Source organism: Coenobita brevimanus, chromosome 98 (genome assembly GCF_032717465.1).
Source record: "Coenobita brevimanus isolate Jiangsu-jjx chromosome 98, ASM3271746v2, whole genome shotgun sequence".
NCBI classification, from domain to species: domain Eukaryota; kingdom Metazoa; phylum Arthropoda; class Malacostraca; order Decapoda; family Coenobitidae; genus Coenobita; species Coenobita brevimanus.
This window is the reverse complement of record NC_137051.1, coordinates 16,699,255-16,713,873: the sequence shown is the minus strand read 5'-3', so window position 1 is coordinate 16,713,873 and position 14,619 is coordinate 16,699,255.

The window sequence follows — 14,619 nt, the reverse complement described above, 5'->3', positions numbered from 1 at the left end:
GATAGCAGTGTAAGGTGCGATTGGATGAGTTGTGGCAGTGTGACATGTGACCAAGAGAAGTGTGGCAGTGTGAGGTGTGACTAAGAGGGGCGTGGCTGTGTGAGGCGTGACTGTGTGAGATGTGACAGAGTAAAGAATGGTAGTGTTAAGGCGTGGCAGCATAATTGTGTGGGTGTGGTACTGTCTCCACGTGACTTAACTATCGCCTCTCTCTCTCTCTCTCTCTCTCTCTCTCTCTCTCTCTCGCTCTCTCAATACCTACCTACTTTACCTACCTACCTACCTATCTATTTATCTATCTGTCAAAAAATATATATATATATATATATATATATATATATATATATCAATACCTACCTACTTTACCTACCTACCTACCTATCTATTTATCTATCTGTCAATACCTACCTACTTTACCTACCTACCTACCTATCTATTTATCTATCTGTCAATATATATATATATATATATATATAACTCAAGGACTTCCTTGGTATTGTCTCTCAGGTAACTTGTACGTACATGGCACTGTTCGAAAAAATTTTAACGTTTGACTTCATTTTCTTTTTATCTGCGACTATCGCCACTGAATTTCTCTCACATTTTTGAGGCACTTCTTCCGTTAAATTGTCACACATTTCCCAGGGAGCAATTTTGAGGCTGAATAGTAAAGGATTGAGTGTTGGTGCCATTTCACTTGGCGTTTTGCTGATAGTTCCTCTTATTTCATTTACCATTATTTACATCCATACAGCCCTTTTTATGACAGTAGGAATCTAGGTTTGGATGATGATGGCAATGATGGTACTGGAGGTGTTGGTGGTAGTGTTGGTGCCTATTTGCAGAGATAAAATATACTACAGCTGCTTGCCACCAGTTATGTTGAACCATACGGTTGAACTTCAGTAGTGTTATGTATGTGGGGCTTATGTTGGAATTATTCTTTGCTCTCCTCTGTCGTCCACTGGTACTTGGTTGTCTATTCTTCCTCGCCTCTCGCCTCTGGAGCAAAGTGTAAGGCTACTAATGTGCTCTGCTCTACTTTACTGCCTCTTTCCCTCTTTCTCTTTCTTCTGGCTCCGAAATTACTTCTCTTTCTCCCTCTTACTCTAATCCCATCTCACCAGGGTAATACTGGAATAATGTATGAAGGCGTTGTATAAAGGGGTTTAATTGAGTGAAAACTGTTGAGTGATGTTGTATCTTGCCTCTGGTGCTTCTGAGTGTTCTCTTCGCTAGTTCTCCTCTTTGCCCAGCCATGACCAAGATATTGCCCATGAATCCCCACATTAAGCATTTCGTGAGGTGTGGCAGCCTGGTATTGATAAGTAAGTAGTCTGTGTATATGTTCTTCTACCATGTTTATGCTAACCCCTATATTACGAGCAGTCTTCCGAAAGGCAAATAAGATAGGTTGGCAGTACCAAAGACAATAAAAATCATCATTAAAAAGAAGAAGAAGAAGAAGAAGAAGAAGAGGAGGAGGAAGAAGAATAGAAACTGTTTTGCAGTTTTTCAGTCCAAGGTGAAATTCGAGAAGAAAAAAATCCAGATCGTCGGAGTGTGGCAAGACTAAAGGAAAACTGTCTGGATTAGCTCACTTCGGTCCTTGGAGTATCACCGAAGTTGTATGAGTCACATGGTGGTAACAAGAGTAAAATAACTGAGTGCCCACGGACCAGTATGGGTATTACAAGGAAGACATGTAGCAATTGGGCCAGTATTTTCTGTGGCTCTGTAGGCTGTCTTAAAATCTTTTCCTTACCAGTTTATTTGTGCATTTTGTAGATGATGATTTTCTTGCATGTTATTTACCTCATGCAATTTATGCCGGTAGTACAGATGCTATACAGTAAATAGCATATATAAATAGCAATGTGAAATATGAAAAATGTATAAAAGGTGTTAGGAAGCCTGTTAAGCCAACGAGAATACGACCCTAAGCTGTAATTATAAGACTAAAAATTTACTTTGAAAATCCACCCCAATACGGAGAGCTGAAGGAGGGGGTTCCTTTCTCATGCTTCTCTTGTTTTGCTAGTGGCGTTAGTAAGTAAGAAATTTGATAATAAAATCACTGATAATACTTTATTACTGTTACTGTTGCAATTATAATCATCATTCATTTTCATCATCATCATCATCACCATAATATTATTATTATTATTATTATTATTATTATTATTATTATTATTATTAATAAAGCACGTACCCAGTTGTAAGGCTGTCGATGGGCTTGACCTGCTACAATTTATGACCCCATCAGACCCGTTTATGCAGTTGTTGACATTATGTACTCCTTCACGACACAGCATCTCCACTCTTTTGTATTATTCCAGCTACCACGAGCCAGTTTTATTCAGCTAAGAGTAAGTCATAGGAGCTTGTATCAGCACATCAGTAACCCTTCTACTGTCAAAACATCCCTTAGCATTTTACACCAACTAACACCAGACGATTTTATTCAGCTTAGGAGGAGTCACACCAGCCCGAGAGATTAACAGATTTCAATTTTCCGTTTTTCAGTTCCGTTCGTCGTTACTCAAAATTCTCTTGGAAACATTTGCACCTTGACAGTTTTCTAAGCAAAGTTTTGTCTACCATTTGGAACATACGCCACAACAGACTGGTCTCGCGTTCGATTCCGTGGCCGAAATCCAGACCTCTGTGCAGGATTTTCTTTACCCAACTCTGCTCTTAGATTTTGACCTAGGTACCAGGGCCGCAAAGCGATGGTTGAGAGAATGTCTAGGCGCTGTTCATTGAGAACAGCACAGAAAAATCCATTACACCATCTTATCTACCGCCCCCCCATTCTCTCTCTCTCTCTCGCTCTTTCTCTCTCTCTCTCGCTCTCTCTCTCTCTCTCTCTCTCTCTCTCTCTCTCTCTCTCTCTCTCTCTCTCTCTCTCTCACACACACACACACACACACACACACACACACACACATTTAGTTGAACTCAAAAAAAAAAAAAAAATAGGGCAGAATTTCTTCATAAACTCCTCTTTTTCCAGTGGAGAGAGAGAGAGATACAGTAGCTCACCTTTCTTGTTCTCATCGTGATTATCTAAGATTCACTCAGTATTCCTTGACATGATTCAAAGCTGGCATTTGATACAACTCTCTCTCTCTCTCTCTCTCTCTCTCTCTCTCTCTCTCTCTCTCTCTCTCTCTCTCTCTCTCTCTCTCTCATTTATTCATCTGTCTATCCATCAGTCTTGTTATCAACCCATTTATCTATATACAAAATTTCAGAGAAATCCCTTTATAGTAGGAGACTCATGACTGGACCTTCGTTTTCTCTAATTATTTCTCAGAGCTAATTTCAAAACAAAAAAGTGAGAGAATTAGAGTACTGTACTTCACTTGGTATTTTGTCGATAGTTCTCCTAATCTGCGTCTCTCTCCCAGTGTCTAGATCGCCTGATAGTGAAAATCTGGATTTGGACGATGATGATGATGATGATGATTATGATGATGATGATGATGATGATGATTATGATGATGATGATGATGATGATTAAAGAAACAGTTTGTCGTAGCCCCTTCATAACAAGAGGACTCTCATGCGATGAGTAATATCACTTGTCAGTAGGAAGAACATGATCAAGTAAATTAATAATAATGATTTTAAAGCAAACCAATTATTATTATTATTATTATTATTATTATTATTATTATTATTGTTATTATCATTATTATTATTATTATTATTATTATTATTATTATTATTATTATTATTGTAGCATCTTTCCAAGGGTTACTCCTGAGTCTTCACGAATCTTGTGGAGCAACAAGAATAAAATTATTTACCTCTTCACTAAAATAACATCTTTCTTTAATGTAAGAAATCTTGCTGCTACCAGACTATTTCATTCAGCATCGGAGAAAGCCCAGCCAGTGAACCTCGAAGGAACTATCCAAATAAATAAAATAAAATAAATGGATAAAACTGCCAGAAGAGGGTGAAAATATAGTGATTGGCGTCATGGGGTTGAAGCGATTACATTTTTCAGTACGAGGGGTATCGAGGAAGGTAAGGAAGTCTTCAGGCGGCGATAAGGAAAAAAAATAATGGGTCACACAGCTGCATGGGTGTTACCGGGAAAACGTGTGACATTTAACTAAAAAAAAAATTGCCTTAGAAAATCCGATCCCCTGTTGAGGGCTGAAGGGAGTGGTTCCATTTTTTTCTATTGTTGCTGTTGTTATTGGAGTTTAATGTAACAATAATAATGAAGCTAATAGTAATAATAATAATTATAATAATAATATTATTATTATTATTATTATTATTATTATTATCATTATTATTATTATTATTATTATTATTATTATTACTACTACTACTAATACTACTACTATTAATAATAATAATAATAATAATAATAATAATAATAATTTGCAGTAATCGCTATTATTCTTATCTTTATTTTTACTAACTTTATTATTATTATTATTATTATTATTATTATTACTACTACTACTACTACTACTACTACTACTACTACTACTACCACCATTGCTGCTACTGCTACTACTACTATTACTTGCTGGTAGGTTGTGGTTTACCATCGTCCGCTCACTTGTTGTAGTACTGTCTACTTCTTCCCTCACCTTCATCATTCTGTTTCCGAGTCTGCCCTCCTCGCTTCCTACTTCTCCAGTCCCTCCCACCACTTTTTATTACTATTCTTTCAGCTTTTGGTAGCTCTACACTGAATGGCAAGTTAAATGGTTTCCTGTAACCCAGGAAACCATTTACAACGCTGGGTGGGAACCATATAGCCAGATAAAGGTGTGATGTGGAATGTACTATGGTACTCCTGTTAAGAGACATAGATGCGGGGTTCATCCTGGGAACAGACCTCCACACTCTTCCCCACGCCTCTCTGCGACGATCTGCTGTCTGCTGCAGGGTCACTGCATGGGACAGCCATGCTGGGGCGGTTGCTTGCCTGCAGTTGATGGGTCTGTTCAGCCAGACGGGGGTTGCTCGTCAACAACAACAGTTACTACTACTGCTCAAACTACAACAACTGCTGCAACTATTACTGCTACTACTACTCCTACTACTACTACTACTGCTGCTGCTGCTGCTGCTGCTCCTGCTACTACTACTACTACTACTACTACTACTACTACCACTACTACTACTACTACTACCACTACCACTACTACTAGCTACTAGCAGCAACAGCAGCAGCAGCAGCGGCAACGGTCATAGTAGTAGTAGTTGTAGTAGTAATAGAAGTAGTAGTAGTAGTAGTAGTAAGAGTAGTATTACCAAAATTATCATTACTCTTATTAACTAACTCATGGGCGGACTTCTCCAACTCAGTAAAATCAAGATAGACATACAAAATTTCCCACGTGTCCGCCACTGTGTACATTAATTCCACTCAGCGACTGTCACCTTTACTAACCCCAAATAGTCAGAGAACCCTTCACTCTGATGACGTCTTTTTGTAGGGTTTTCTTTCTTTTTCTTTTATATTTATATTCCTTCTTTTTCTCTCTTTCTTGTTCTTTCTTCTTTCCTTTCTTTTTACGCTACCCATCGATTGTCTTCCGTTTTGGAGGATATCGTGTATGTGAAGATGTAAATGAGGGCCGTATCTAAACCCATCATGTGTAAAGAGATTGCCCAAAGCTGGATAATCTCGTCTGTAAATAGTAGAAATAAATTAAAAAAAAAAAAAATCCTCGTAATTTCAAGTCCTTAACACTCTGTATTCACTATCATCTTGACTTTTATTGTTATGATTTTCAGTATTCTTCAACCTTAGGACGACAAGCTACGCCCAAATCTATGGTTATTTTACTTTAACCTGGCCCACATTTTCGTGCTTGTGAAGATTATTTGATATTTCACTTACCACAGTGCAAAAGATGGAGATATTATGACTCAGCATCAGTTCCATAGAGTTTCCTCGTGACTGGTGTCATATTCTGGTGTTTAACTATTGCTTTAACACAGCAAGGTAAAGAGTCTACAGTTTTATTTAAGGCAAGTTGAAGCAAAAAGAGTATAAGATAAACTTTTCGAGTTGGAGTTAGATGCAGCCTCCTTTAACTCCTTATACCAGCCAATGTGGTACTGGAGAGGGACGCCTTCATGTCGTGGCACTAATATGACCAGATGGCTACGCTGCTTGGTCGTACAGACGTCCCTCACTCCCCTCCCTAAACACCAAAAGGAGGGCGAACCGTAGGAGAAAGATAACTTAACCCTACAGTCCACTGGGTTCACATTCAGAGAAGCCTGGGATTCCAAATTATACAACAACAACAACTACTATTACTACTATTACTGCTGCTACTACTACTACCTCTATTACCGCCAGACATCTCTAAGTTGAATGAAACCGTCTGATAGGAGGAAAAACAAAATTATAGCACGTAATTGTAATGAAAAGGACGACTGATCTTTTCCGTATTTCCTGACCTTGTGACCTACGGTATTACTGGCAAGTTTTTAAAAAGCAAAAGGCAAAAAACACAAAAGCTTCCGGGAACGCACCTACTAAATAAAACGTCAAGAGAGGAGAGAGAGAGAGAGAGAGAGAGAGAGAGAGAGAGAGAGAGAGAGGAGGAGGAGGAGGAGGTGGAGCAGGAGGAAGGGAGTCACAGAATCCGAAGGATAAAAGAAAAGTATTGATAAGAAGGAAGAGAAGATAGTAAATGTGTGTGTGTGTGTGTGTGTGTGTGTGTGTGTGTGTGTGTGTGTGTGTGTGTGTGTGTGTGTGTGTGTGTGTGTGTGTGTGTGTGTGTGTGTGTGTGTGTGTGTGTGTGTGTGTGTGTGTGTGTGTGTGAGAGAGAGAGAGAGAGACAGCATGTCGAATAATTGAACGAGAAACACAATAGGTCGACCACGCGTCCTTGTGCCACCAACACTTCCTTCAAGAAAATAGTTTCCAAAGTCTGAGGAAGGTTAAGATCTCACCCGTTTAGAAACTGGACGGATTCTTTTTTCTGTTCTTATTTGTCTTTATTGGCCACTACTCTGCTTCTCACTCTCTCCTTCCTTGCTTTTTTGCATCATAATGCTCCTTATCCATAGCTATGAAAGTTATTATTATTATTATTATTATTATTATTATTATCATTATTATTGTTATCGTTATTATTTTCATTATTATTATTATTATTATTATTATTACCACTATTATTATTATTATCATTAGTATTAGTATTATTTCATTTTTCATCATTACTACTACTACTATTACTACTACTACTACTACTACTACTACTACTACTACTGCTGCTGCTGCTGCTGCTGCTGCTACTACTACTACTACTGCTACTACTACTACTACTACTACTACTACCATTATTATTATTATTATTATTATTATTATTATTATTGTTGTTGTTGTTGTTTTGTTCAAATGATAAGTTTGGAACTTTAGTTTTTTCTTTTTTTTATTCATATTGCTCGAAGGAATTGATACTTTGGAAATGGTAACCTGCTTTGGTATTTATTTTTATTCTTCAGAAGGTTGATAGATAAGCTTAGTAAGTGTGAGTTTCTATTTGGTTAGTGCTTATTTTGTCTGTCGTATATTATTTGGATTTATTTTTTACGTCGCCTTGAGTGACAAATTTATTTGCATTTTTTTTCTTCAAGGTTTGAGCAATCAGCTTAGAAGTTATACATCCTCAATCTGTAGATGTGTTTAATGTCCGAACGCTGACGTGACAAGTCTGGGAATTCAGTTTGTTCGAATTTTTTAATGAATAATCTAAAAATTGTATGTTTTCTGTATATTTTTACATATAATTATTTTTTTCACCTTATCTATGTGTGGGGGAGAAAAGAGACTGGATGATGATGATGATGATGATGATGATGATGAACGTATTTTGTTCCAAGGTCTGAAGGGGTTTAAAATTGTACATTTCTTGTTTTATTTATATTTTGCTAGAAACCTAAATCATGAACACTTTAGAAATTCAGAATGTCTACTTTTTTTTATTTTACCTGAAAGTTAAAATAATGCTTTAGAAAATTCTGTGTGTGTGTGTGTGTGTGTGTGTGTGTGTGTGTGTGTGTGTGTGTGTGTGTGTGTGTGTGTGTGTGTGTGTGTGTGTGTGTGTGTGTGTGTGTTCTTACCTAATTGTATCTTTACAGGAATGAGTCAAGCTCGTACTGTCCCGTATCTTAAACCATATTTATCGTACATATCCTTAAATTTGTGAACTGTTTTGGCACACACTATTTCATTCGGTAGTGCATTCCATTGATCAATTGCTCTGTTTGGGAATCTGAATTTCCTTACGTCTTTATCACCTCTCTTCTTATGCAGTTTTTTGCAGTGTCCTCTTGCTGATGCTTCTCCATATGTTAAGTAATCATTTATGTCTATTTTCTCCTTCCCTGATATGCACTTATATAGCATTATCATGTCACCTCTTTTCCTTCTCTCCTGTAGTGTTGGTAGATTCAGTTTATTTAGTCTTTCTTCGTAGCTTAGGTCCCTTAAGCTTGGTACCCATCTTGTAGCGGCCCTTTGAACTTTTTTAATCTTGTCTATGTGTTTTTTGAGATGAGGACTCCAGACTACTGATGCATATTCCAGGGTTGGTCTAATGAATGATGTTATTATCCTTCTTAGCACGTCTTCATTTATGTATGTGAATGCTATTCTCATATTTGCAAGCAGTGTATACATGTTCCGTACCTTCTCGCTGATGTGGTCAGCCGGAGATAGTCTTGTATTGATAATCACACCTAGGTCTTTCTCTCTTTCTGATGTGTATAGGGTTTTATTTCCTAACTTATAATCCCAATCAGGTCTTTTTCCACTTTTACCAAACTTGATTACATGACACTTGTCCACATTGAATTCCATTTGCCATGTACTACTCCATTCATGAAGTTTATTTAATTCTTCTTGTAGCTCTTTACAAGAGTCTGTGTTAGCATCATCTGCAAACATATTCAGATAGCTCTCATTTCCAGTGTTACTGTTTATATCATTTATATACACTAAAAACATGATTGGTGCCAGCACTGAACCCTGTGGTACTCCACTAGTCACTTCTTTCCATGATGAGTAGTTTCCTCTTAGTACTGTTCTCATTTCTTTTTTTATGAGAAAGTCTTGCATCCAACAAAACAGTTTGCCTAGAATTCCTCCTTGATGGTACAGTTTCCATAAAAGTCTTTGGTGTGGTACTGTGTCAAAAGCTTTCTTGAAATCTAAATAGATACTGTCCACCCATCCTTCTCTTTCCTGTATTGTGTTTGTTACTCTGTCATAGTAGCTCAACAGATTAGTAACACATGATTTTCCTTTTCTGAAACCAAACTGTCTTTCTGTTATCATACTGTGTTCTTCTAGATGATTTACCCAAGCTTTTCTTATAAGCTTTTCTAACACCTTGCTTACAACACTGGTCAGTGATACTGGTCGGTAGTTGAGTGGATTTTGTCTATTTCCTTTCTTGAATAAGGAGACAATATTTGCTTTTTTCCAAATATCAGGTAGTTTACCTTGACTCAAAGATTTTTTGAAAATTAAAAATAATGGTTTACTTAATTCCTTTGCACATTCTCGTAGTACCCAACATGAAATTTCATCAGGACCATTTGCTTTTCCTCTGTCTAATCTACTTAACTCCTCCTGTATTACTTTTTCTGCTATTTGTATATCTGGTAGTATGTGTGGACATGCATGTTCCACATAGTGTGTGTGTGTGTGTGTGTGTGTGTGTGTGTGTGTGTGTGTGTGTGTGTGTGTGTGTGTGTGTGTGTGTGTGTGTGTGTTTTACTGTCTTGTATATTTTGTTCCAGTGCATGATAGATAAATACAAATCTAAAAATCTCATTCTATATATTTGAATCCAAGGTTTGAATGATACGTGTGGAATTCTGTTTTTATCAGTTATAATCAGTGTGTATTTGTTCGAATGCTTGAATGACAAGCTTATAAATTGTGTGTCTGTTTGCATTTCTTAATTAAAGCATTGAATAATTAGCTTTAAAATTGCATGTCAATCTTTATTTCTTATATATTCAGTCCGCAACGTTTATAAATTATTGTCTTTATACTCAAGGGCTGGATTGATTGTACATCTATCAATGTTATTTTTCTGATTTTTGTAAGAAATATTGCATTGTAAATTTGGAGATTGTATGTCTTCTTTATTTGTATGAATTTTACTAAAACGTTTGGATGTTTGGATGTTAAAGGAACGGATGCATGACCCACTTCACTGGGCACTCTCATCGTAGCTCCTTTTTTTTCTGATTACCTGTCTAACTGTCTATCCATCTGCCTGTCTTTGCCCTCACTACATCCTTCTCTATATGAGCTTCCTCTCTCTCTCTCCTCTCTCTCTCTCTCTCTCTTTCTCCTGGAGAGAGAGAGAGGGTTCTGAGGGAACCGCAACTTAAACAGGAAAAGCAATACCAGTGTTGCAACGAACAGCATTTTTATTATGTCCAGACGTTTCGACATATTCATCTATGTCATCTTCAGTGGATCTAAAATGATTAAAAATGACCTGTAAGGTATTTAAAATCCTAAAAGAACTATATGAGCCTGCGCTCAACGTACTTACATAAAAGAGAAAACGTAGTGTTAGATTATAGGGGGGACTTAACTGCACAATATATTCAGAGGGACAGCAGACAGACAATTGTTTAGGGCGGGTTTTCGTTTATAAATATGAATGGATTCTAGTATTCTTAGATTCATACTGGTACATGTGTCTATTATACAGAAATTCTTGGGATCAATAGAGGTATTACAAATATATGAATGTTCCCTTACCGCTGAGCGAGGATGGTCGCTCATATATATATATATATATATATATATATATATATATATATATATATATATATATATATATATATATATATTGAACTTACATGTCACCTTTTTCTGCCTTCTAAAACTTGGGACTAGTTTTGCCACTCTCAGGCATAGCCTTGGCAAGTACGCACGCGATTTCTGATTGTAATACCATTTGAGTTTCCTCAGTAATTATTAAAAAGTCAGATGCCGACCTCATTCGTGAACTAAACTGATACTGCCATTGATCTGAACAGTGACTAGCGAATATTTATTGTTGATGTGGTCGTTGTCATCCTCAGGAACACGCTGGAAGAACAGCACACTGAACACCGACCGGCCTCTACAGACACTGTATGTTGATGCAGATTGCTGACGGCGAAAGATATCTATTCTGAGAATCGGACAGCAATGGAGAAGTCTGTTTCCAACCAACAGTCTCTGTCTTATGGGGAAAAAAAAATGTGGAAGAAAAACACCATAAATTCTTGAAATAACACACAAGGAGATGATGGATGGAAAATTCAGTATTCTAACCACTTTACAGAGTATATATATATATATATATATATATATATATATATATATATATATATACAAAATTTCTGCGCTATTAAGTTTTAATAAGTTATTAGTGTACAAGCTACTGACGCGGAAATGTGATATGATTTTTTGAGTCCTGCCTTTTCAATAACTTTCTTGCCCATTCTTAAAAATATCATTTATTTTCTTTCTTTCTTTTTCTGTCAATCCAGTGTTCCACTCAGGTTAAAATATCAAACTTTTTTTTTTTTTTAAACACTAGCGTTACAATTTTTATCTTAAGCTCGTTCCACCGATTAAAAAGTATTATTCTGTTGTTCGTGTAAGTTGTAATCATCATTATAGAATGTATTCAGAAAATTACATTCTGTATGGAAAATTAATTGACGAAAGCCCAAAATCCCGCAGAATAGACGATACGGCGATGCTATAGTTCATTTACTGATGATGTGGTATGTTGGGTGTGGGTGTGTGAGGCGTTGTGTCAAGAGAATAATTACCTGCGTGGCAAGACGAAAAAAATGAGAGCAGTGCGAGCCTATCGCGCCTTATTGTAAACAAAAATAAAGAAATAAAATAAAGTAACCTCCACTGCACTCAGATCATTATTGATGTCTAAGGATATAAACGCTTGAAGGTCTCTTAAGAGGTGCAGTAAGAGAAAAGATTAGAAGATTATTCTCCACATATTGAATTTATATATGCTTTTATTGGTTACCTACTTATTTTGTTAGTAAGTTAATTAGTAATTAGTTATCTAGTTAGTTATAAGCCTAGCTATTTGTCTAGTTATTTTATCGTCATAACCTCCTTCAGTTCGATGAAGAATTACTTTTTTATTCTTACTATCTCAAGATGATTTTATTTGGGTTGAGAGGCTTTTGGAACTATATGTACTAAACATTTCCCACATTACCCCTTCACTATAGAAAGGTCTCCCTCCAGCAGAATAAAACCGTCTGAGAGTAACATGAATAAACTACCCAGCCACTGAGATGTTACTGTAATTAGTTCCCTGTTTCTTGCTACCACCGGACGATTCTAGATGGCTTAACAAACCCATCTCCGTGAAGGGCTTAAATAATTCACTCCTGTGACCCATTCTGTTATTGCTACTACTAGACGGTTTTATTCAGCTTTGGAGAGGTTTTTCAGAGTGAAGGAGTTAGATGCAGCCTTCATTATCTCTTTCACTATTCAAGGTCTGTTCGAAGCTGAATAATATCGTCTGCAGATATCAAGGATAATGCAGAAAATCCATCACTAGATTGAATGGTTTGTGTGTCCTCCGGCCCCCTGCACCACCACCACCGGATGCCTCCTTCAAAACTAAATAAAATCATATGGTGGAACGAAAACTACAATATGCAAGGCGTCATCGTGCGTAAGGGATACAGTCGCATTCTTTATTCACCACCTTGGCCTCCACATTATATTTATTCTACTGATCTCCAGGCGTTATGGGTTTAATGGTGGATGTTTCTAAACATTTCACATTAATAGATATCCATTAAGCTGAATAAATCGTCAATAGACAGCATGGATAAAACCAAACAGACGTAATCTTGTTACATATGTTAACTCTCACGGAAATTGTTGCATCTGGATATTTTCTACGGGTTAACGTCAAGGCCTGGCGATTTTTTCAACTCCCCCAAACCACCATTAGTGAAAAGGTTTCAGAAGTATCCCAGTAAAGATGTTGATGGTGGTGGTGATGGTGGCGAATATGATTTTAGTGGTCATATGATTAAACTGATGGTTATGGTAGCTACAATGATTGATGATGGTGATCACCGTGATGATCATGATTATCAGGATCATGGTTCATGGTTTTAAAGGATATGTTGAAAATAGCAGTGGTAGAGTAATGACAGTCATCCTGACGATAACTGAGATGAATCTGTTCGGAAGAATATGCGTCTCTGAGAAGAGACCACATTATTATTATTATTATTATTACCACTGCCAACTAAAGTTGGAGGTTATGTATTCTCCTCTCTTTCTCTGTCTGTCCACAAGATATCTCAAAGAGTTACTGATGGATCTCAGTGAAATTTTATGGAAATGTGGGTCATGAGCCAAGGAAGAGATGGTTAAATTTTGGTGGTGATCTGGGCTCGAGTCCTGGTTTAGGGTTGTGTTTTGTTTGTCTGTCCACAAGTTAATTCAAAAGGTTATTGATGAATTTCCAAGAAATTTTGTGGATATGTGGGTCATGTGCCAAGAAAGAGTTAATTTAATTTTGGTGGTGATCTTATTTGTCTGGTATAGGCATTGGCGGAGGTATGCGCGCTCAGAGTGCTATCTTTGTATTGTTGTTGTTGTTGTTACTCCTGCTGCTGTTCTTGCTGATGCTGCTCTTGCTATTGTTATTGTTAACGTTTTTATTGTTATTATTAGTGGCGGTGATGGTGGCAGTAATGACAGCGATAACATTAGAATTACCTATAATATTACCAGTACTAATAATACCATTAATAATAATAACAATAGTAACAGTAGTAGAATTACTGATAATTACATCTTTATCATACTAATTATTCTCCTCATCAGTCACCACCATTACTCACGCCTCACTCCTACCGTTCCTTTAACTAGAATTTCCCATGAATCACTCTTCTTACCTGTCAAAAGTCCTCCAACCTGAGCGGCATTTCCTCGTTGACCAGGGAAGTGAAGGTAAAGGGACTGTTGGTGTGACGCTGCCTGGGTGTTGCTCGCCTTGTAGATTTCTGGATTTTCCTTTTCTTGTGATACAGTTCGCGTCTATCTATCGAAATTAAATCTTTGTTTCGACAAGAAACTGATATCAAAAGTTGTAAATTTAGGCCATGTGTGTGTGTGTGTGTGTGTGTGTGTGTGTGTGTGTGTGTGTGTGTGTGTGTGTGTGTGTGTGTGTGTGAGTTTTCGTCGTTGAATTTGTTGTCATCCTCATTACCAGTATTATTACCATCATTATTGTTGTCTCCATACTAAGAGAGAGACTATATTGTATTTGCTCAGTTTCTTTTTCAGTCTTTCTTCCAAATACTTCACAATTGATCCCACTCCTTCATTTTTTCATTGCTTCACTCCAGACTTGATACAGATGTTCCTTGGGCAAATACCGTCAAACAAGCTTCTCATATTTTGGAGTCAGGTCTTCAGAAGGAGTTTAGTTCCTTGGCGTCAAACGTCAGACAGAGAACATACACATATTCAGTGAAATATAGTAGTAGTAGTAGTAGTAGCATAAGTAAAACTAATAACACGTAAACCCCACA